Genomic DNA, 24,182 nt, shown 5'->3' on the forward strand with positions numbered 1-24,182 from the left:
GCTTTTGGGGACGCAGGGCTTGAACCGGCTCCCCGGGAGCGGGCATCATGACAGTATGCACCCCCTCCTCCTCCCTGGTCGGGTCCGCTGCCACTGCTCCGACTGCGCTCATTGCCAAAGTCTGGAGCCCGGTGTCTGCTCTCCTTAAAGCATGGCTCCCAGTGATCACTGCCTCTGCACCGTCCACACCAGCACAGAGCTGCCATTTTAGTTTGCCGGGGCTTCTCTTCCGGAGACTGGAATCTCTCCCCGGTTCACTCCGTTTTTCATTGCCTCTGCGATTAGAGTGTGCTCTCTATATTCCAATAGCCACTGCCACCTTTCTGGCCTCTTAGTTTGTAGTCTGCGGGACCCTCTTGCCCTGCGCCATTGGTGTCAGAGCGGAGCTAGACTTGAACCGTCTAGTCTGCCATGCTGCACAACAGCACCCCTGCATCTGTATGTTAAAGTCTGATGTGTTCATTGACACCAGGCCTCTATGATAAGGTTTAATCATCTCAATCCCGTCCGAGTAGCCCCCTTGCGATTGCATACCCACAGATGCAAACTGTCATTGATAGCGGAGGGGAGGTGGATGTGGATGAGGCAAGTGCAATAGGCCAAGAACACAGTCAAATGACACAAACATCTGTTGATTGCAGGGACGGGGTCTTCAAATGTGAGTCTGGAGTCACATGGTCTGGGAAGGCCATGTGGATAACGGTCCCAATATGAAATAACACTTTGTGGTGTACATGGTATTTGGCACCTAAAGTGTTCCCATCCTCCCAGCCCCCTTGCAAGTACACGCCCACAAGTACGAACTGTCATTGGTAGCGTAGGGGGATGGATGTGGATGAGGCGAGTACAATAAGCATGTAACACAGTCAAAGGACACAGACATATATTGATTGCAGAGACATGGTCTTCAAAGGGGAATCTGGAAATACTGGGTCTTGGGGGGCTATGTGGATAAGGTTGACCATGCTAAAGAACCCTTTGTGGTGTACAGGGTATTCAGCCCCTTGCGCGTTCCCATCCTCCCAGCCCCCTAGCATGTGCATGCCCACAGGTGTGAACTGTCATTCACAGCGGAGGGGAATAGATGTGGATGAGGCAAGCACAATAGACATTTGTTGATTGCAGGGACGGTGTCTTCAAATTGGAGTCTGGAGATACCTGGTCTGGGTAAGGTCCATGTGGATAAGGTCCCTATGCGAAAGAACCCTTTGTGGTGTACATGGCATTTTGGCATTTGAACTTTTCCATCCTCCAAGCCCCCTTGCGAGTGCACGCCCACAGGTGTGAATTGTCATTGATAGTGGAGGGGGATGGATGTGTATGAGGCGAGCATGATAGGCCAGTAAACTTGTTAAAGCACATCAATCTTTCACGATACTCTTAGATGTTTTGATGTGTTGTGGACTTACAAAGAATTTCTAAAAACTGTTCATTTTTTAATTTTAGTTATCTAGTTTGGTAAAGTGGATGGCAATGACACTACAAATTATACTGCTGCAAAAAAGGTACTGTCTGTATAAATCCACGTTATTGTCCATGGTCAATGGGGAATTCATCACAAATGGCTCAAACCACACAGTCAGGTATTACTCAACAAATGCAAATTCACAGTCTTCTATGAATCCACCATGTAAAGGCAAAATATGCCACACGTTTGTGCCACTTTTGTAAGAGATACAGAAATAGTTTACTTGAATGAACCCAATAATTGCATTTCTTTTGTTTGTACTACCTGTGTAAAATATAAGGTATTGATATGCTTTTAAAAGTACCTTTTCGTGTGAAGTACTGACACTACTTGTGATTTCAAGTAGGGATCAATTAGAAATGTGAACGCACATTCCAGCAAAAACTGTTCGTTAGATGCTTCCCAGTGAAAGAACTGTAATTGTTTGAATGATAAATCTAAAGATGAACACTTTGGTTTCAGATAAGGATAAGTAAAGTATTTAATTGATGGAAAAATACTTAAGTCAGTGATCCATCGAAGTTATATTGATGTAAGGTGACAACATATTATGTTTGCCGTCTCCCTCTGCAAACACAAAATATATGTAGTGTGAAGTTACTCGTCACTAGGATTGCAAGGGCAAACTGTTGCTCGAAGTTCATGCATAAGGGCTGTCATCCTTCATAATACAGATCTCTGTAATGCTTAGAGGCGGTGTGTCTTCATCCGGCCATGTCGGCCAAGCAGCCAGAGTTTTCTCTGCAACAGCAGGTGGAAACATGTTCCATGGGACTCGGTTCAGGCTTGATACTCAAGATTTTTCTCTTTTAAGGAATTCATCTTTGGAATATTTGGGCTCATACCAGTAGGGCTTAATTGTTGCCATAGATGCTGAACAGTGAAGAAGCACAGAATCAACAGTGAGGTAAATAGAAACACTGTTGTTGTTATACAATGAAGAAAAGAGGTTTCCCATTAACACTGAATGTTAAAGAAAGACAAACGAAGAAACAGCCATGTTACAAAAATTCATTGTGAAAAGACAAGATGAATAGTCTCAGACTTTAAAAGTTCACAAGGACACATGTTTAGATATGGTTTGGTTAAGAGATTAGTGCATAAAATAAGAAATGAAAAGCAACTACTGAGTTAATTCATTTTAGGCAGTATAACTACCTCTCAGTGTGTCCTACTAGGCAGATAGCTGAACAGAGCAGAAACTAGTAGGGGAAGCTCGAAATTAAATACACTGACATGAAGGAAAAATAAACTCCAACATTTTGTGAACAGAAAGGGTTTGTTTACACTTGTTGAGGAACTTCCCATGGAGATACGTCAATAGATTGCACAAAAAGGACGTTGGCATGAGAAGGTCCTTGGGGTTGTGAAATGGGACGTGAGTGGCTGGTGATTTCAGCGTTAGGGGCTGGTGATTTGAATTACTGCTGCAAGGGCACCTGAATGTAGGGTGATGGATCAGCGCATAAGATTAGCGCGAGATGGCTGTACCAACCTGTAGTTTTACCATTTGTTAAAGTGAGAAACGCTCAGTTAAGGTGCATTGGACATTTTTTTTAAGAACAATCGATGTATGCTCTAATATACATGCCTGATCGCTTGGCGAATAACATTTCTGATCGAACTACCCTTTAAGTTCAGTGCACCGCTGCAAGCGAGGAGTTGTGATGTTTTGTGCAATTGTCAATGCAAAGTTTAAAATAAGTTTGGCAATAATAACGTGGCTCAAAGGCAAGACATGCACGTAGTCACCGCCCAGTACTGCCACAAAGTGTGAAAAGATGCAGTAAATTCAGTGCAACTGGCAAGAACTATATCTTTAGAACAGACGCTATGCTAATAGCCCACAAACAACGTCCAGTTCCCTGGACGTTATTAGTCCGATCTTCTAGCCAGTTGCCAAATGATCTCTGTTTCTTTGGTGTTGGAGTTTATATCAAATGCAGAAGAGGCAAAGTTCACAACCAAAAATATGTATATATATATATATATATATATTATCTAAATATCTATATCTTTAAATTCCCTGATGAGTGGCTCAGATGCAAAAGAGCCCACAGTCACTGCCCTGTCTCCTGCAATGCACACCATGCCCTTCAGGTTAAATACCAGGCACAGAAAGAGTTCAGAGTTTCCTCACAAGCCATGAACAATGATTAAAGCAGTACAGACCCAGGAAACATTAATACATGTGGACTTCCATAAAAGCATTCCCCCGGGAGCACATGAGCTAAAGGAAGTTTCAGATAGGAAGATAGTCACATGACTTTACAAACTTGCAAATTAAAATGTCCAAAACTTAACAGTCTTCAACATCTAAATGTCAATGCTGTGAGTAATAAAAGTGGCCACATTCAGTGACTCCCCATGTAACAGAAATTTGCAAAATGCCAAGTACCAACGGACAACAAAAAGTGGATTGCAGACTGCTCACTTAGCACCTCACTTGCCCACTCAAGCGCGCTTTCACGTGCTGTCTTCCACTTTTCATATGGCAAAAGGTGATTCCAAGCAGTAGATTACTGCACAGCTGATTTGTTGCAGCCAAAATTAGTTGAGCACAGAGCACATTAACTAGGTTCACTTGACTGCAGACTGCTCACTTAGCACCTCACTTGCCGACTCACCATATAGTCTGTAATGTTAATTCGACTTGTGGCAGCTCTAAAAATAGCAAGAGATGAGTTTTTAGGAAATTCTCAAGAAGATAATCATTTGTAGTAAGTATTTTCGAGTGTGTTGAACAAACAGAGAATAGGTGTCAAACCTGTCATAGGAATGTCTCATGATTGAAACCATGAGTGTCCACAAAGTCATAAACAAGAAATGTTTTGCGATCCTTTACAAAGGTGATTATTTCTTCAAGTAACAGATTAGAAAAGTGTACATTGTGCTGATCTGTTAATAAAAGTGCATCATGACATGATAAGTAATCAGTGTGTTTGTGATTTGCAATCATCGCTTATAATTTTTAATTTTAATAAGTACCTTTTCATTATGTCGCATAGATCACAATGGATGGTGCACTGATTCATAACCCAATGTTTTACTTTGTGAATTCTCAGGTGTCTATTTGTAATAAAACATATAAAACAAGTGCAATTATATTTCATGAGGGTACATCCATTCATAGTGGACATTTCACTGCATGGGTGCACAGAGAAGTAGATTGGCCTGAGTGCAATGCATCTACACTATCACGCTAAACTGAATTGCTGAAAGGTTTAAGAATGACTACATGATATTATTAGGACAAAAATTTTAAATGACTTATGCATATCTGCAATGGCAATGTAAGAACACATAAAACATATGTTTACTGGATAAATGTACTATTTTACATTTTTAGGGCATACTGTGTGCACATTTAGTATTTATTAATAGTGTATCAATTTAAAATCTTGTAAAGGTTTACAGATTTAGTTAGTTTGCATTGTCTAAAATTAGCATATATGCTGTCAAAAAGAGGGCACACGCTATTACCAATGTCACAATAATTAAATGTAGCATATGATTACAGTAGAAATGTTAGCATACATATAGTTTGCTATTTTCTGAAGTTGAATATGGTAGAAGTGATAAAAATGAGCATTCTGCAATCCTCTACTTCTGTTTCACTATGTAAAACAGTGTGCATATTTTTACATGAAATACTGTTTCCTATAGGTACTAGGCTGTATGAGTAAGTTCCATGTGCATTATTTTGAGTACTAGTGGATGTAGTTTGACATAACGGTTTATATATGAAACAAAAACCACTTTTAAAGAGAGCTATAATGAAAAATCACAGAAATCTAATTCATCAAAAATGAAGAAAGGTATACAAAATGTTGTATTTGGAAGTGTAGTTTGTTGAATATTGTCAATAATTTTGTATGAGTGTGGGTGTCCAAAATAAGGACGCACACAGATCTTACAAGAGGTTTTGTAATGGCAATACAGACAGATGCTATGTATTTAGTGATAGTGTAATATTTCATTTGTCTTACTATTATTGCAGATAATAGTGTTACTTTACATTAAAAAGTTTCAACTCAAAATAATGATACACTCGAGGCATGCACCATTTTTGTGCAAATACTGTTTCACTGTTTTAAAAAGAGGAAAGATGGGGCATGGTATTCAGTAAAACTGATGACATGGTTAAGTTTTATGTCTCAGTTTCCTTACTAAGTGTACATGAGTTACTCTACAATTCCTATACACCGTTTATTTAAACAAAGTTTATACTTGCATGAAACGTAAGCTATTTCTATATAGTAACTTGTTATGATGTCAATATATATTTTAGTGTAAAGAAAATTGTATATTGTTTGACTGTAAAATTATTTTATCAATGGCTTTGCATAATATAATTATCCGCTAATTAGCATAATTTGTGTGTATAGTGTCATGAAGAAAATAATATTATATATATAGGAAATGTATGTATTAGAAATATATACTGTAAATAGTAATAATGTGTTTGCAAACACTCGAATCATGCATGTATTAGTATCATTGAAAATATTATATTTAACACTATTCCATTAATTAGAAACAATAGTTTTAAAAAATAAGAATATTTCATACATTTTAGTTTACTGCCAGTAGAAGTTGAGTTTTCTTTCTCTCAAATGAGAAATTGTATTCCTCTACAGCTGCATGATTAATAGTCAAAACCTTAATTGTTTGAGTACTAAGAATACATTTGTTTTTCATACAGTACTATTATGAAAAAACTGCTTTATCTTACATTCTTATTTATAGATTTCATGCTGGCAAAGATACAAATATTAAGATAAGCTAAAGATTTGAGGTTAGCAATAATGCAGTATTTTTGCTTTTTATCTACTTATTTAAATGTTATTATTTGCACAAAATAAGTGTTTCTGTAATGTGTGTACATAATATTATTTATTATGGTATAGAAATTGTATGAACTCTAGAATAATAAAGCTTAGATTTTCAATGGTAAAGGGACGTTAATGTGAAAACTTAACGCAACAAAACTACAGAAATGTCATACAATTTGATCACTGGTGCAACATCCTGGTAAAAACCAGTAGGATTCAACTTTGCACACCTGAATCAGATATGGATTCCTCAAGATTGCTGAGGCATGAAAGTGCACCCTAGGAGGAGAACATCACTAGAATCTGAACTGATTGCAGCTTAGATACAGAGTTGTGCCTCTACCACCCTCTTTTGTCTACAAACGTCACTGGAGTCTGTGGATCCAGAGGGGCTGCACCCAGGTTACCTATTCGTGACTCTGGTGAGCCATACCGTTGGTACCCCCCCCCCTGACTAGTAGATCCTATATGGATTTGAACTAAATGAACAAGAATTGCTTGCTGCAACATTCTGGTACTAACTAGTAGGATTCAACCTTGCACACCTGACTCAGATGTGTCTCCCTGAAGATTGCTGAGGCAAAGTGAGCTGATTGTAGCTGGGACCCAGAGTTGCACCCCTACTACCTCTCGTTTGTGTCCTATATATATATATATATATATAAATATATATATATAAATATATATATATATATATGTATATATATATATATATATATATATATATATATATATATATATATATTTGAGTATTGAGACTCATAGGAAACCAGAAAAATGAATTGCTAATAACTTTTGACTCGCATGACAGATTTGGCTGTAAATCATGCATCCCCAACACTCGCCCCCCCGTCCCCCCAGACCCTGTCCCCTGAACCTCCCTCCCAACTACACATTTTGGGAAAGATCCCAGAAAAAAGTTCATTCATTTTCATATAGATAAAAAGTCCAAATATTGCTTGGGTGCACAGCCAAAACCACTGGATGGAACTGGACCAGGAACAAAACAACTTGGGCACGAAGCGTGGACTTCATTTCTGGGGGAGGGGGATCAGGGGTTATTCTGCATAGTAGTTATTAAAATATTTGATGGTGAAGAGGGTACCCCCTTCTCCTAAAATGAGAGCCATATCAGTCATGGTGCTTTGCTTTGCAGCAGTGAGGCTTATAGGCTTTTCAGAAATGAAAAATCAGCAATGTCTTTTCCAAAATTCTATTGTTAATAACCTTTGACTTCTTGGATGGATTTGGATGCAGTGTTCTAAACAAAGATTTTGGGAACAAAACATTGTAAAATTTAAAAATTAAACACCACATTTTCACATTTTTCAAACAGTTGTGGACCAAAATAAGAAACAACTTCGGCACAAAGTGTTGACTTAAATTTCTTGACTAGTTTTGGGTAAATCCTTCCAGTAATTTTTAAAATATTCAACAGAGAATTGGGTGCCCCTGCTCCTTAAAAAACATTATACCGGTTGAGGTACTTTGCAGCAGATAGGCTGAGAGAGACTACTACAATTTTCGGGAGCAGCCTGGAGTTATTCAGTCTAGTAGTTGTTATAATATTTGATGGAGAAGGGGTGGCCCATTTTCTCAAAATTAAAGCTATATTTGTCCCACAATGTATCAGAAAGGATTTCTTTTGATCGATGTGAGATAATCAGGGAAAAATATTTTTGGAGTGGGTTTAAGGATGAAATTGCATTAGGCAAGAGGTTAAGAGGTGGAAAGAGGATGCCATGTGAAATTGAGGAGTTGTGGAGGCTGGAGACAAATTTAAGAGCTCGTACATTTTCGCACAACCGGAGTTATCTAGCGAATTATCTGGTTGGAAAACTGTGGTTATGATAAAAAACTAGATTGGGAATTAAAGTGCGTCAGACAAAAGGACGAGTGTTGGGGGAATGGGAAAGGGATGGGGAGGGAAAAATAACTTATGTGGAGTGGGGGGTATGGCACATGGAAGTGATCACTTGGTGAGTACCTGAGAGGGCAGGGAAGAGTTTATGATTTTGTGTTCTTCTGACGTTATTTTTTTGTGTTTATGGATAACTGTGATTATCTGTAGTAATTTGATTATTGGGGAACATATTTTTCTAGTGAGATGGGTGACAACGGGTGTGGCCGAAAGCTATGGCTACTGGATTACTTTAAGGAACTGAATGGTTCAATATGTAAGTGTCTACGGCCGAAAATCATGGCTAATGGGCCCCAAATAAATAAAACAAGGGGGCACAGTGAAAGGCCATGGCTAGTGTGCCCAAAGGAAACTTAGTAGTGTGGCCACGGCCAAAGGACTAGTCATGGCTTAATGCCAAAGACCAACACATAGAGTTGGCAGAGAGGTGTGCACAGGGTTGCAAGATTGATACTTTAAGAAGTAAAGAAGATATACACTTGTTACCATGTCCGGAGTAGCTTCTTTCCACCAAACAATCTAGCAATGAATGAAGTAGAATGAACTAGCTACATGACAGAAAGCAACCCTGCTTCGACTGATGTGAGCGTGTTGAAATTGGGCACACAGTAGAGGTACTCAAGTGCAGTGCACAATGTGTGTGAGTTCATGAGTGTGGGCAGGCATCTGTTGGGGAACCGTTAGGCGGAGAGATTGCATGAGCATTCTAGAGGAATGGCTGCATAGACACCCGTGTATGTCCATAATTATTGAGGACCATTAGAGGAAGGGAACCATAAATGAGTTGGTGCGAGTGGCCATTTTGGAAATCTCATCAATAGAAAATTTTGCAATGAGAGACATGAGCACATCAAATGGCATACCATGAGATAGAGACAGAAATTGGAGTGTGAAACTTCTGTACTCCGGACAAAAGTATATCAGAGTAGATTTTTCTCTGAATTAGGAAGGAACATAATTAAAATATACATATTTATTGAAAATAATTATTAATAACATTACAAAACAACAATAAGGAAAACATAAGGGAAGGCATCCACTGCAACCCATCTTAGCCACAACAGGAGAACCTGGTCATCCTTGGATGGAATGGAAAGAGCACTGGGGTAACTATGTCAATACAATAGACAATTAGCAACTTTCACCAGGCAGGAAAGGAATCCTTATTATTGCATTATTGCATTTCGTGGGCCCAGAGTGGCATAGGATTTTTAGGGAAATATCACCTTTAAGGCTAAGAGAGTGTGATGGGAGAAACAAACATGAAATTGCACTGAGGCAGTTGGACATATATTGTTACCAAAATAAATATTGCAGAAAACAAATATTATTTTAATTCAAGATAACATGATATTTAAGAAACAGTAGATGAATATGCAAGTTCTCTTAAAAAGCTGGGATTAGTGTGTGATTGTGGTAGAGTAGTGACACAGCAGGATATAATAAGAAATCAAATAATAATTCCTACAAACAATAATGTCATACAAGAAAGGCTGTGGATGTGTAGCTGACCCGTCTCTAGAAGAAACTTTAGTGATTGTCAAGAAAGTGGAACATACAACAATTTGCTGTAAAGTAATCAAGGACATGTAAAAGGATTCATCAAATGTTCACCAGTAACGGGAGTCAAACAGAAATAAGTGAAAGAAATTGCATTCAAACAAAAGTAAATCTTGCATGTCAGCAAGAAAGAAGCAAAACATTTTCCAAGATTTGAGTCTGGAGAATCTAGGTCAAGTTCTCAGAAAGGGAGATGTTCTCATTGTGGGAAGAGGGGACATTGTGCATATTCTAAGACATGTGTGACCTTAAATAAAACATGTTCAATTTGTGGAATGAAGGGACATTTTGGAATCATATGTAGAAACAAGAGACTACAAAGTCATCCTACAGAGTGAGATGGGGATGAAGAACAGAAATAAGTTAAAGCATTGACCAAAGTTCAAGGCAGTGGAAGGAAAGATCCTAAAAGCATATTTTAGAAAGGTGGTACATCGTCAGAACTCATGGTGGATAAGGGATCTCTGTATAGCAGAATTACAAAAGACAAGTGGATAGAACTATGTAAGAAAGGTTCCAAGAATAAATTGAAGTAATCAGATATAAAAAATCCAGGAGCGTTTGAGGGTTCAGTAATTCAAATGCTAGGTTACAGGAGGCATTCATCAAGCTAGAGGAAGAATGGCAGAGGTGAAAGAGCATGTCTCAGAAATGGGAGTGAATGTGTTAGGCTGCGAGGAGCAGGCTAAACTAAACACTAAACTAAATGTGGAAGTAATCAATCTATGTCGGTGTTGAGAGAAATGTATAGTATACTTAAATGTCAGAAGGAAGGGGAAATTAACTATTTTCAAATGTGTTTAAAGAAAGAAAACAGAGGCTTAAGGGATATGGTTATAGGATCGAGGGGCTAGAAGTGTCAAAATGGGCTTTACTATTGTAGTGACAAGAAAGTCTAAGTGGAATGTGAGAATATGTGTGAGCTTGAGACATTTAAACACACATATCCCCAAAGTTATATCAGAGATGTTTAATTTGGTTGGAAATGCTGTTGTATTTCCCATTATTGATTTGTTGGCAGAATATCATCAAATTCAGTTACATCAAGATTCCAAGAAGTATACTACATTTATGGCCCCAATATGATTGTATTGTTATGTGGGAATGCTGTTTGGTCTGTCATCAGCTGCAGCAGTATTTCAGCAAGTGATGAATCATATGTCTGATGAGATGGTGGGAGTGCACGTGTTTAAAGATGATATTCTAATGTATGGGCAAGGAAAGGACAACATTATACGTAGGTACAACATGTTGAAGAAATCTGAGGAAAAGGGACTTGCAGTCAAACATACCAAATGCAAAATTGGTAGAAAGGAGGTGGATTATTTGGGCCATACATTATATAAATGTGGATATAGATTGAAGGAAAAGGCTATGTGAGCAGTGGAAGAAGCTCCTCCACCTAGTAAGAAGGAAGCGTTACATTCATGTTTAGGTTTAGCTGAATACTATGTCAAATGTATTCAAAGATTTGCGGAAATCACTCAACCATTAAGGGTAATCATGAAAACAAATGTACAGTTTGAGTGGACAGCAGTTCAGGATCAGGCTATGAAGGAAATTAAGAAAGGTATTATAGAAGTATCTTTGTTAGGATGGTTAATTCTGTAAGAACATTGATTATAACCGTTGATGCTAGAAATATAGTGTTTGGCTTGTTTCTGGGGAGCAGAACATCTTAGACAAAATGTTTGGGGAGAAGAGTGATTTATGAGAATACATCATAAGCCGTTGATAGAAACTCCGACACTGCAAGGTATGTCCAGTTATGTCTCTGATTGACAGGCTTTTAGAATACAATTGTAAAATGGATTATTTTCCGAAAAGTAGAAATAATGTTCCTGATTTCTTGCTAAGGATGCTTTTGCCTATATCATATAATATTCAGGAGGAGGATGAGGAACAAGTGTGTGGAGTGATAGAAGCCATACATGATGAAGAGTGGGAGAAACATTGTAAGGAGGATGAATTGTTAAATATGATTACAGAATGGATTGAAAGTGGGTGGAGAGTGAAGGAGGTAATAGAAGAAAAATATAGAGGATATCATATGATTAAGGAAGAATTATCAATTTAAAATAGATGGCTGATGAGAGGGTCGAAGTGATGGCTCCTGATTTGTTGAGAATGAAAATTATACAACTAGCACATGTAGGTCATCCTAGGGTTATTATATCGAAGAGGAAAGTGAGAGATATATTGGTGGACGACAAAGACACACAAATAGAAACAATGGTAAGGTCATGTTTAGCTTGTGCAAATTGTGATAAACATCTTGTGACAAACAAATTGCCCCTTAATCCACTTCCAGTGCCTAAAGGGCCATTGTTGGAGATGGGAATTGACATTTTAGGACCATATGAAGGATTAGGACAAAGGTGGTAGGTTTCCGTTAGCTTTGGCGAACAGATATTTGCAATGGCCTGAAATGGGTGTAATGGATAGAGTAACATCAAAGAATGTTATTGTTTTTATGGATAAAGTGTTCAGGAGGAAAGGAAGTCCTGAAAGTACACTTAGTGATAATGGACCTTATTTTACTGCCAAGGAAATTAGGGAAATTTCTAATCAGGTGTGATTCAAATCAAATGTTTCCCTTGTTTATCGCCCAGAGACAAATGGCATGGCTAAAAGTATGAATAGAGTGGTAGGAGAGTGAATCCAACATGCATCAGCTAATGGTTTGGAGTGGAGGAGTGCTTTGAGTGACTTGATATGGAGTATAATAGTAATGACCCACGGTGCCACAGGAGTTCCACCTTTAAGGTTAATGCGAGGAAGGGCCCAGATGGTAAATTCTCTTCTGCATGATTAAATAATGAATTGGGAATAAGGAAGATACGTGAAGGAGTTCATTTCTGGTAAGATGTTAGCCACACAAGAAAAGTACAAGGAGTATCATGACAAGTAGTTCATGGGTCAGAAGGAAAACAGAGGTGATTGAAGTTGGAGATTATGTGAAGGTGAAGTGGGGTCAGAAAGGAGCGAAAGGATCATCAAAGTACTCTGGTCCTGTGAGAGAAGTTAAATGTTCAAAAAATGTGGTGAGAATTGAGGATGGAAATGTATGGAATATTAATAGCGTAGTTAAGAGCAAAAGTAGTGAAGGAAATAAAATTGATGAGAGAACATGGGATGGAGTAGCCAACATAATTCATTGAGGAGATGATGTCAAAGGTGATAGAAGTTTGATAGCGGCTGATGATATAGCGGCTAATCAGAATATGTTAAGAACAAATAATTAAAATGGAAGAAATGTAAGGAAAGGTTTGAGGATTCCAGAAAAATTAAAGGGATTTGTATTATATCAGTATATTGTAAGTTATGAAGTTGGTATGTTAGTTTTGTCAATATTGAGGAGGGGGGTCTCGTGTGTGAGGAATGGGTGGAATGTTGATGTATGAATGTGGATATGAGATATCTAGATTTTTGGGAGTGAAGAGGACAGACAGTTGGAGAAAGAGGTGGGAGAAGGTGTGTGTATTGCACAGGGAGTTGGCAGACAGTTGTCCGCAGAGTTGCAATCTTCATACTGGAAGAAATAAAGAAGATATGCAGTACTTACCTGGTCCAGGGTAGCTGCTTTCCACCCAACAGTGCTAGATTGGATTCAATCCTGGCAAGAGCTCACTCGTGAATCCCAAGAAAAGAGAGAGCATTTAGGAGGTCAGAGTGAGGAGCATTGTCAAAGGAAGCTGACAGTTCAAGGAGAATTGTGATAGAGGATAGATTGGAGCTTCAGTAGCAATTAAGTTGGAGGCATTCATGAGAGCAGTTTCCATTGAGTGGCAAGAGCTTACACCTTCTTGTAGGGGGTCTTGAAGATGAAAATAACATTTTTGAGAATTCTAATGTAGTGTGGACACTGACACAGGGTGGGGCACACAAATTACAATGCATATGGAGATACCTCAAGAATTACTAACAAACACGACCAAACTCTTGGATGTTCGTCAGGTGAAGAGACGATACTAGTTCTAACAATCCAGATCCTGCCAAATGGATTAAACAATTAGAATATCTCATTAGAAAGGAAATTAATGGAAAGCTGCATGTGACAGCTCTAACCAAATACTAGTGCGCACAGAGGATACCAAGAGGACGGTGCATGCCCTTGCATCCCACATTCTGCAAGGAGAACAAATAATTTGTACGCAAATCGGAAAACACATTGAATGAATGCTCACTGGATTGAATGCTTAAGACCATACAAAAACAAGCTTAAATTAATCACACTAGATATAGAAGTGATTAAGACTGAACTAAGTTCAACATTAAGTGCAGAGGTCATGAATATAAGCCTTCATGACATTAATAACAAACTAGAACAATACATCTCTGAACTAGAGAAAAAAAGATCTGCAGATTTAAAAGGGACATGTATGATTATCACAATGATGAGATGTACTCCTGGATGGATAAATACAGAAATCCCAACCAACCATGCCCCATACCAAAAAAGAACTCATCAGACCTATCTAGTTCAGATTGAAACTCACAACCTAGACTAGGGACCTCAAAGACTGTGATAGTGCAAACCGGGGAAGAGGAACAACCATTAGCTACAGGCATTGTCCAAAACAGACCAGTTGACAAGAGAGTGAGAACACCAGCAAGACAACCTTTTTTAGATCAAGATAGAAGAAGAAAAGAACCAGTGGGGGGCAGAAGGAAGAGAAACAACAAAGAAACCGGAAAGCAGATACCGGACAGGAGAATTTAGTAATCAACATCTCCAATCACAGAATGAGTTACCCCAAAACACAAGTCTTACAAAAGGGTCTGAGCTTTGTGGCCACGTTTGGGACCTGTTTATTCAACACAAAGATTGAAATGTTCCCATTCATTTGTAAGATGAAACTGGGCGCTTATTTTTCAGACATCGATCAGCAGGAGGAACCATCCACCAATGAGTATCTTGAACGCTCAACAAAAAGTACCTTTGTGCCTCCATTACCTCATGGGACTAATGATATCTTCAACAAATATGTCCTAAAAGATTTGTTTAAACCCCCACAATATGCCAAAGTTCAGAAATTTAAGTAAAAAGGATTAGAAGATAATTAGAAATCTGTACGAAGATGACGCAATCGTTATCCGTCCAGCAGACAAAGGAGGTGTGCTGGTTATAATGAACACAAAGGAATATGAAGCAGAGTGCACACAACAGCTGAGTGACTTAAGTGTATACAACATTTTACCCAGTGATCCAACCAATGAAATCCATACTAGAAATGGCAGAGAGCAATGAATGGATCACTGAGAAAACAAGAATGTTCTTCACACACAGTTACCCCAAAACACCACATTTCTATCTTCTACCCAAGATACATAAATCAATGACTCAACGTCCTGGATGACTAATAGTGGCAGCAACCAACAGTGTATTTCAACCTCTGGGCATATACATTGACACCATGTGGCAACCAATTATTCAGAAGTATCCAATGTACATTGAGGACACTACAGACTTTTTAAACTGACTTAATAACATTCAGCTTAAAGAAGAAGATGTTCTAGTCACCATTGATGTCAACGGCTTATGCACATCAATTCCACATTCTCTAGGTCAACAGGCACTGGAGTGGCTTCTACTACAAGAAGTTGAAGTAGTTGCTTCCAAAGAATGGATCATGGTGCTTTTAGAGTTTGTGTCGCAAAACAAGTACTTCCAACACAACAGCACATGTTATCTACAAACAAGCAGAACAGCGATGGTTGCCAATATGGCTCCTGCATACGCTAATGCGTTTATGCTCAAATTTGAACAGGATCACATCATCAAACATCCCATTTGATACAGCTTCATCAGATAATGGGGAAGATACATTGATGACATTTTTATGGTTTGGAGTGATACAAGAGAGACACTGGAAGCATTTTGCATTTACCTTAACATGATAGACATGAGGATACACTACACACTTGAGATCGGCAACCCACACATCCACTTTCTGGATGTCCAAATAACCCCTAAAGTACCGATCTTTGACAACAATCTGTATCACAAACTCACAGACCACAAAAACCTCCTGCACAGAATGAGCTTTCACCCACAGCAACCATCAGAAGCTTGCCGTACAGACAACTATTACGTGTCCAAAAAGTAATCAACACAGGGACAATGTATGAGTATGAAAAGAACAAAATGATGGCAAAGTTTAAGGAAAGAAGTTACAAGGAAGATGAACTGACAATGACTATCAACAAAGGAACAACTGTCCCTTTTGACTCCTACTAACAGCACCATCAATTCCGGCAACCCACTGGTATTTGTCAGTAAGTATAGCATATAAAACATCAAGAATCAAAAAACAATATTGAAACATTGGCCTCTATTGGCATGCAACAACAAGCTTCAAGACCTATTCAAGGATAAACCGATCTTTGCATTCCATTCCAACGAAGCAGCATTCTGAGAGATCTCCCAGTGAAGACACTTCCCAAGCAAACCATAAAGACAAAGACAAACAATTGCAACAGTATCATCAATGGCAATTCGGTAACACATCCCAGGACAGGAGAAAAGATTACCATTAGAAACTATTCAACATGCAAATCTCAAGGGGTGAAATACTCGATCAAATGTCCCTGCAGACTTCTTTATTTAGGACAAACAAACAGAAAAGTCAGAATTAGATGGGATGAACACAAATCTAACATCAGAACAAAAAGAAACACATTCTCCAGTTGGAAGGCATTTTGAACAAGCAAAGCATAAATTGTCACAAATTAGAATTCAGATCCTGAAGGTTGTCAACTCTACACACTTAAGAATGAACCTTAGCAAAAAACTGGAACAAAGAGAAGCATATTGGACAGAAAATGTGGACACTGTTTCTCCCAATGGTTTGAATGAGGAACTAAATTTGTACTGTTTCTTGTAAATTAACTTAAACTATGTTCACAAGGCTGCCACATTATAACCATCGAGTGGTATTCCTAGCAACTTTCTCATATATATTAGAGACTCTCTGGAGGCAGTATCAACAATTTGACTGAGAAGTGTAGACGCATGCTATCACTGTGTCTGGTCCAGTAGTGCTATTTACAAATTGTGTCAACATGACATCATGCTATACAAGACAGTCACCTGCGTATTATTCTCAGTAGCATTGGTAGATCCTTTTTTTCTCACACTATAAACATATGCATACATTATGCATTTGCTCTAAGTTTTCCTATCAGTTCCATCATCCCATCACCATGGGACAAACCCCCCCTTACCTCCACAGGCACATCAGGGATCAAATTGTGTGGCATAAACACTTCACACCATCAATATACTCTGTCCTTGGAGAGAGATTCATACAAATTAAAGCAGTTACATGTGAGTAGTACCACTTACCTAACATCCTGCCACAAGCATAGCTATTTTTTATGTATATCATATTACACTTTAGATTGATACATTGAGGCATATTTTCTGCCTTTGGACATACACACTTGTACACTCTGGCTGAGCACTTCGGGCATTGCAATTCTAGAGACTCACACCCCAGAGAGTTCCATCACTAGACGTAACATACACTTTTTTAAACTGTTAATATGTTGCCTAGGCAAGCTCATGTGCCGTAAACCTGACTGGTCCAAAATGTCAACACGTGCTATTGAACGGTTTCCAATGGCAAAACTTCAATATAAATCCCATGTGCCCGACAGCCGCATCCCTTCCCAGAAACCCGGCAGCTTATCCAGCACTTGATGCAACATGCCAATGCATGTTTGATGTAAGCAGAGCCATTAACTACAAAGATCACAGCGTTCATTAGCAGCACGATAAACATAGATAGATCTAAAATTTACAAACACAATGTTCTGTGACAGGCACACACTTGCCAGCACTCATGATGGACATGCTTCCATTTCCTAAATTACCACTGAATTAGACCCTTTTGAAGCATATACAAGTCTTGGTCTGTCAGCAGAATATGATACACATTGCGTCAGAGGGGTAAGAAACATTACATATATTGCTAGTTTCCCATTTATATATTCAGTATGAACATTCCATGTCCGTGTATGTTTATATATACACTCACTCTTTTCATAGAAATAGAATATGAAATCACCCAATGTATGCCCATGACCCCTTAAATTCAGAAGATTGCAGGTACAACAAGGCCCTTCCTCCTTTTTAACTTTTACTTTCCCTTTTGATTTGCATTTATATCCATGTGACAAATATGATTTAGTTGTCCTGCAGATAATGTCAGCTCCTTTCCAAATAAGTGTTTATTTGATATTGTTATTATAGAACTTGCCCTCAAGAAGGACCTTGGTCCGAAATGCATCTGTGTTAGAGACTTCTGATCTATTTACATGAAGAAACAAACTCAAATAAAATAAGAGACTTTATACATCTTTTAAACAGACACAGCTTCATCATTTTCCTCTGTGATGAAACTATTAATTATGATAGACCTAACTAACATACTCAGGAGTTTTTATCACATAATTTGGTGACCCCTTGTCTGGTGAAAACTTCACCAGACACTTTTTTGTACCCGATGACCTGTTGCCAGTAAGGATGGTTGGAGTGTGAGTCTTAATGTTTTCTCTATTAAGAGAGGACTTGAGAGAGTTCAGAGTAGAGAGGTCCTCATGCAAGTGTGCACTCCTCCATTTGTGCAGCAGCCAACGCATATCTGTACGGAGACAGCATTTAAAGGGAATGGCCCATGGTTGGGATGTTGAGACTTAGCTGCGAAAGGTAGCAGTGGGAAGTGAGAGGAGAATGGAAGCTGTAGAAGGCAGTGTTAGTGGAAGAGGCATCAAGAGTGAAGGAGGAGAGTGAAAACTGTAGGTCTGAGACAAAGGTTTGAATTTTCTTTTATTAATAATTGAGGCAAATGATAAGGAGAGGTCAGTGGGTGGCGAGAATATGGTGGAAATAATATAGTTATCATATAGGAATGGTGTGACAGTAGAATTAGTGGCAGAGAGAGAGGTGGATATAACTAAGAGATCCAAAGAGTTACCCCAGTGTGGGTATTTATTTATTTTATTAGATATGCATAAGGTGCTTATACAACAAGGCAGTGTTTCAAAGCACCACAAGGCAAAATGGAAGGGCACGTGGAGCAGATAAGAATGAAATGAATGAAATGATGAATACATGGAAACGAAGAGCAGTGCCCTGTGACATCCAGAGCGTTCAAGTGCAGTGAAAAGAAAAAGGAAAAAAGGGGGTGGGGGTACGAGCAATAAGGGTCAGAGTTGCCCGTTGGGGAGACAACAGGTAAGTGCATGGGTGGAGACATCCCAGACAAAAAGGCAGGTCTACCACCCAACAGGTAAGTGCAGGGCAAGAGCACCCGACAGTCTGGTGTGGCCCCAGAATGCAGTGCAGGGGGTGCTTGTAGTGATTGGGCAGAAGGCCAGGACCCTATTGGACTCTTGAGGGACCAGGCCATCAATTTCAGCAATAGATAAGATGGTTAGCATAGGTGGGGAAGAGGGAAGGAGGCGGAGAAGAGAAAGGCCTTGATTTGTTTGTGGAACTTGAGGCAGTCTGGTTCAAGACAGAGAGAGAGAGCAATACTGTTCCACAGGAGGGAGCCAGCTGAAGAGAGATATCTGTCTGTCTGTATAAGGAGGTGAAGTTGAAAGTGGGCTTTCTTGGCAGGGTCCAAGATGTCAGGAGTAAAGGAGAGAGAAGAGTCAAAGATGACCCCATGGTTTCTGGCATGAGCGAAAGGAGAGAGGGGGGATCCCATAGAGAACAGCAACAGTGCAAGAGGGAAATGGGTAGCAGGTGTCCCCATAGGGAGAATATCATCTTACTGGCATTAAGACAGAGATCTTTTGAGGTGCACCAAGACTGGATGGCAGACAGGCAGTCAAGTATGATAGTGGAGGAAGGAGAAGAGGAGGATGGGAGCTTGAAGAAGAGTTGTGTGTCAAATGAGGTGAGAATGCAGAGATCAGGTGAGCAAGAGGTGCAAGGTAGATGTTGAAAAGCAAAGGCAAGAGGATAGAGCCTTGGGGAACACCACATGTAGAGACAGTGGTGGTACAGGAGAAGGCGTCCTGGAGCAGCTGGGATGGGCGATCAGTGAGGAAGGAGGTTCACCAATCCAAAGCCAGGTCTGATGTACCAAGAGTATCATGGAGCTGCTTTATGAGGATAGAATGGTTTGCCATGTCAAAGGTGGAAGTCAAGGTCAAGGAGAATGGGAACAGCAGGAAAGTTAGTCAAGATTTGCAAGCAATCATTCTTGGGTGGTCAGTAGAGCAGTTTCCATGCCTCTGGATGCTTGGAATACAGATTGATGGTCATGTAAACCACCAACAAGCTCAGTGTGTTGGGTCAATTGGGGGAAGACCAACATCTACATGACGGGTGTAGTAGAGATGGGGTCGAAGTTGGCCGGACACAGGGGGTGTTAGGGACAATTCTCCAAGATCTGCTAATTCCCTTCACCTTAGAGACCCTCAGAAAGGTCCTTCTAGTGTTTGTCTCTGTGCGCCAAACCAGGTTTGGTCCCTTTGTTTCCATGCCTTTGGTGAGCTTCAGGACTGAAGATTATCTCTGGCGTCTGAGTGTCTGGGGTGGACAGGAAGTGAGGGAGGTGCCCGAAACTCACTGTGCTTAGTCTCCTAGGAGACCCCAATACACTCTGGCGTGATTGGCTGGCTGACTGTCCGGCAAGGACAGCCACTCTGGTGGGTGAGTGGCAGCTAGGCTGGAATAAATGTCAGAAAACTGTTTAAACAGCGATTCCCCTGGACTTGAAAGCAGAGTCGACCATGAAAGAACCAAAGACTAGCTGGAAGAAGATGGCTGCTGCAACTCCTGGACCGTTGGTTTGCCCGGTGAAGACCTGCTGAAGTCATCTTGTCAGAGAAGCCCCTTAAAGGTCGACTTCTCCCTTTGAGTTGGTGTGACCAATTAACTCGTAAGTCACCTGGATATCATTCTCGAAGCTGGTTAGGATTAACCAGGGGGAAGGACACCAGCTTGTGTGCTTGATGGACAGCTACTCAAACTAAAGTGAATCCGTTTTGTCAGCGTTTCCCGACAATCCCGTGCAGTGCAGGAGTCCCCCGACATCCTCCCTCTTGTCCCCACGACCGAGGCTCAGGAACAGTGAGATCTGCAGGATCTGCCATGAACCATCATCTTCAGCTGCATCTTTTGCTTCATACTAAGGTAATGTTCCAACCCGAATGAGAGAACGCTTCTCTCGCGGTGAAAGTTTGTGGAACTTTCCGAAATTACATGCCTAATCAGCTTGTGACCCAACATATGATTCTTTTTCGTACAAACTACTTTTGAGAACTATGGCAAAGACTTTACCATTTACTTCAAGAACTGCTCTTTCCTATCCAAGACCCTAGTACATTGACTTAGGCCGTTGCCTATTGAACTGAATCGAGTCCTCTAGTGAACTTTATCTAAGAAAGTATTTGTGATCTATTCTGCTAACTTGTGCCTTTTTGCTCCCATTTAAAGTAACTGAAATTCCATTTTGCTCCTATTTCAGGGGAGCCTAATTTGTTCAGAAACATATTGGTTTGCTTAGGAAGTGTGTTTGTGTATAATATTAAGTTTGCCTACTTCTAGTGAATATTTTCTAAATGATTTTGTAATAAATGAATAAGTGTTTTACCAAGAAACCTTGAGTATAAGTGTGTACTTGAACCACTTTGGTTGTAAAACCTTTGTGTAACCTCTTGTACTGCTCATATGCACTCTTGCGATAAACCTGGCTGCTCAGCTCGCTACCAAAAAACTGTGTAGTACAGACTTACACCAAAGGTTGGTTTATGCTTACACCTGTAGTCCTAATTGTGTATGGTGCCCCAGAGGGTCTGCATGCAATTCTGCCTAACACTGGTGGCAAGCGGTGAGGAAAACATATAGTTGTTACATTGAGAGTGCTGCTCTTACTTTTGTTTAAATAACCTTCACAAGGCTAAGCACCACTAGAAAAGCAATTGTTTTATAATGTCAAATATGGATAACTTAAAACAGGAAGCCCTGATCATTCTAACAGTAGATCAACTGAAAGATATGTGTAAAGTCAGGTCTCTCTCTGTTAAAGGCAAGAAAAATTAATTGATTGAGAAATTGTTGAATCATCAAAGACTGGGAGGTAGAGCTATAACTCCTACCCCTCAGCAAAAATGGATAACGTTGATGAGGATGATAATGATTCAGAGTCCAACTCTAATGCTATTGATGAGTTAAGAGTCAGAGGAGTCTCAGGATGTGAGCCCCACTGCACTTGAAAGGATGAGACTTGAGTTAGAGTTAAAAAGAATTCAAATTCAAACTGACAGTAAATATCAAGAAATCAGACTCATAGGAATGGAAATACATCATGCTCTTGAAATGAAGAAATGTTCTCTTGAAAATTGTTCTATACCAGAGTCTTCTAGGTCTTCCAGACCTAAGAGGCCTCACATGTCGAAAGAAGCTGTGAGTATGTATGAGGTGAGACTTGATATTTTGGATTGGTTGGCTGCTTTTGAATATAACTATGGGATTTAGGTTTTCACAGGGAATCAGTTGATTCCCTGGCATTTGTCTAAGCTCCCCCAGGTTACAACTGATGCTGTAATGAAGGTGAGGGAACGTGAAAGATCGGAGTATGAAAATGTAAAGCTAGCTTTGATAGCTAGATTTGGGAAAAATCCTTCCCAGTACCTCAAGAGGTTTAGGACTCTCAAAAAGCATGATGGTACCCCTACCTGGGTATGTGAATGTTTGAAAAACTCAGATGGTTGGGTAAAAGGTTACAGAGTTAACACTTTTGAAAGAATGAGAAATCTATTTATTTTAGAATCTATTTTTGATGCCTGCTATCCTGATCTGAGACAGCACTTCACTAAGAGGGAGAAATCTGTTTCGATGACACCTTCATAGAGCAAACTACCCTAGAGATCTCATCAATTGTGACAGGTGAAAAGGAGGAGATAGTGGATAGGGGTGAAAGAGAGGTCAAGGGAGGCAAGGGGACAGGCGGAGGAGTGGAGGAAGGGGAAGAAGAGAGAGTGGTCAGAATGTCCTGAGGTTTAGAGGTGAATTGGGTAGCCAGTGCAGTACAGAAGCCCTGAGAAGGAGGAGGCGAGGTGGAGACTGTCGATGGATTGGCTAGTTCCTTGCAGATTTTGAAAATTTCAGCCGTGTTGTTAGAGGCTCCAGAGATATGAGCCTAAATGTGTGCTGTCTTCTTGGAACGGATAGATAGACAGTATTGCCTTTGGAGAAGGCGACATGCCAGTTTGACAGATGATGATCATGAGGTCTGCTACTTCCACTCAGCAACTCTGCACTTGTGTTTCAGAACAGCAATATGGGAATCATATCAGCTGTTACTTTTGGAGGCAGGTTTCAGGTGGATCCTCATGACAGGGACAGGGATGTGAAGAGTGTTAGTGATAGCAAGATAAATATTGGCAAGGACAGAGACAGTGGGAGAGTCAAGAGGGGGAAGTAGGAGGGATGAAAGTGTAGGCAAACACAGCATCTGGCACTTCTTTCATTGGTCTGATGACTGCGAAGGAGGCTGGCAGTGCTGGTGGAGACTTGGTCAGGGGGCCGAGAGGTCCCAGATGAGAGGAAAGGGGAGAGTGGTCACACCAGGAGAGAGGAGTAGTGAGAGGGTTGGAGAGCAGGAGATCAGTGCAATGAAGGCATCAAGAGTGTGTCCAGCAGAGTGGATAGGACCGGATGGGAGAATAGTCAGGAGAGAGGTACAGAGATCACAGAAGAGTGAAGAGACAGGAATAGTGGCGTAAAGGTTGATGTTGAAGTCTCAAAGGAGGTAGAAGTCATGAGAGAGGAGGTGGAATCAGCCCATACCGAGAGGAAAAGTGAGGCGGGGCTGGGGAACCTGTAGATGGTGGCAAGGGTGAGAGAGAGACAAGGAGATATAATGAGATTGCAGACAGGGCTTTCAAAGGAGTAATAGAGCTGAGTGGGTATGATGGAAGCAGGTATCCACTCGGGAAAGATCAGGGCTGCTCCACCACCAGATCGGTTGGGTCGAGGTTTGGATAGGATCTTTTAGCCATTGGGGAGGAGGGAGTCAAAAGCAGTGATGGAGATGGCATTGAACCATGTCTCAGTGAGAGCAAGGTCGTTGAGATCACAGTCTTCAAGAAGGAGGTAGATGCCAGACGAGAGTTTGACAGCAGATCGAGCATTCAGAGTGGTTAAGTGAAGCTGATTCCCACCTTTGAAAGTTTTCTGAGGAGAGGTAGAAGTGGGGTGGAACACCCATCAGAGGTGGTGGAGATGGAGACGGTGCAGATAGAGAAGATCAAGGAGTAGCAGGAGAAGGTAGCAAGTTGATGAGCACCGATCAAAGAGAAAAAGTTTGGGTTGAGAACCCTGGTCCATGACTGTGCCATTGTGATAGACATTGATGATGCACCTAGAGGAGGA

This window comes from Ambystoma mexicanum, chromosome 10 (assembly GCF_040938575.1).
Source record: "Ambystoma mexicanum isolate Mex_15411 chromosome 10, UKY_AmexF1_1, whole genome shotgun sequence".
NCBI classification, from domain to species: domain Eukaryota; kingdom Metazoa; phylum Chordata; class Amphibia; order Caudata; family Ambystomatidae; genus Ambystoma; species Ambystoma mexicanum.